This window comes from Triticum dicoccoides, unplaced genomic scaffold (assembly GCF_002162155.2).
Source record: "Triticum dicoccoides isolate Atlit2015 ecotype Zavitan unplaced genomic scaffold, WEW_v2.0 scaffold53837, whole genome shotgun sequence".
Taxonomy (NCBI): domain Eukaryota; kingdom Viridiplantae; phylum Streptophyta; class Magnoliopsida; order Poales; family Poaceae; genus Triticum; species Triticum dicoccoides.
Window position 1 is genome coordinate 1 of NW_021280287.1, and position 1116 is coordinate 1116.

The following is a 1116-nucleotide window of genomic DNA, read 5'->3' on the forward strand; positions in this document are numbered from 1 at the left end:
AGCAGCGGAAGTAACTTGTCTGAGTACAGACAACTAATAAAATAAAAGAGGCTTGGAAAGCCTAGCTATACTACGTGGTCCTTCACAAGCTCAGGGTCACCACCTGGGTCTTTAGCCTACTCGTTGATGTCAACGTCTACATAGAACCCATCAGAAGGGGTTGCAGCGTCTTCTGTAAAAATGTAAATTATAGCAACATGAGTACAAAGGTACTCAGCAAGACTTACATCAGACCCTACATACATGCTTAGTATCAAGAAGGGTTGGTGGAGTTATTGCAGCAAGCCAGCTTTGACTCTTGGCTAGACTATCCTACGATACTCCAACTTGAAATGGTTTTGCGCACACGAGTCCACTACTCACCACTTCAATACACTACCGAGGATCCACCTCCGTCTTCCTACGGAAGAGCCATCCTCGGCACTCACACTTATCTTGAGGCTTTTAACAGTTTCCATTTACTTGTCTATGAACTGTATAGGCAACCAAGTAGTCCTTTACCGCGGACTCGGCTATTCGAATAGATTATGATAACCCTGCAGGGGTGTACTTCTTCATACATGTTTCCACCACTTAGCGTCTGCACACGACATGTGCTCGGCAGACTTCAAGCGAAAGCCGACGTGGGTGTAGACCACGACCTACCTAAACACTTAAGCCTCTAGTCCAGGTTTATCGCCTATTCAGGTTCCATCCGCAGGGAGTCCGGCCGGGGTTTCCTATACGGCCCCGAACGATGTGAACAGGGTTCCCGAGATACCTAACGGGTATTCGGTACACCCGGCCACGTACCTACCGCATCACAGCCCACCCCTACGGTCAGCGCTGTCCACGGCCTCCAGTAGGCTACAAACACCAGAAACTACTTGCAACTCCTGGACAGAGAGCTAGGGTGAATAAGAAGTCGAGCGGGGTCATATTTCAGGGCCCAATGCATGGTAGTAGCTGTATCTTAAATCACGCATACAGATCTCAGTGCTTAAGGTCGGCTTCAATGAAACAACCCACCATGTACTCCTACATGGCCTCTCATCGATACCTTTACCAAATCGTGTTCACCACACCACTCTCATTACCGACATAATCATTTCACTCTAGCCCATCACCCAGATGAAC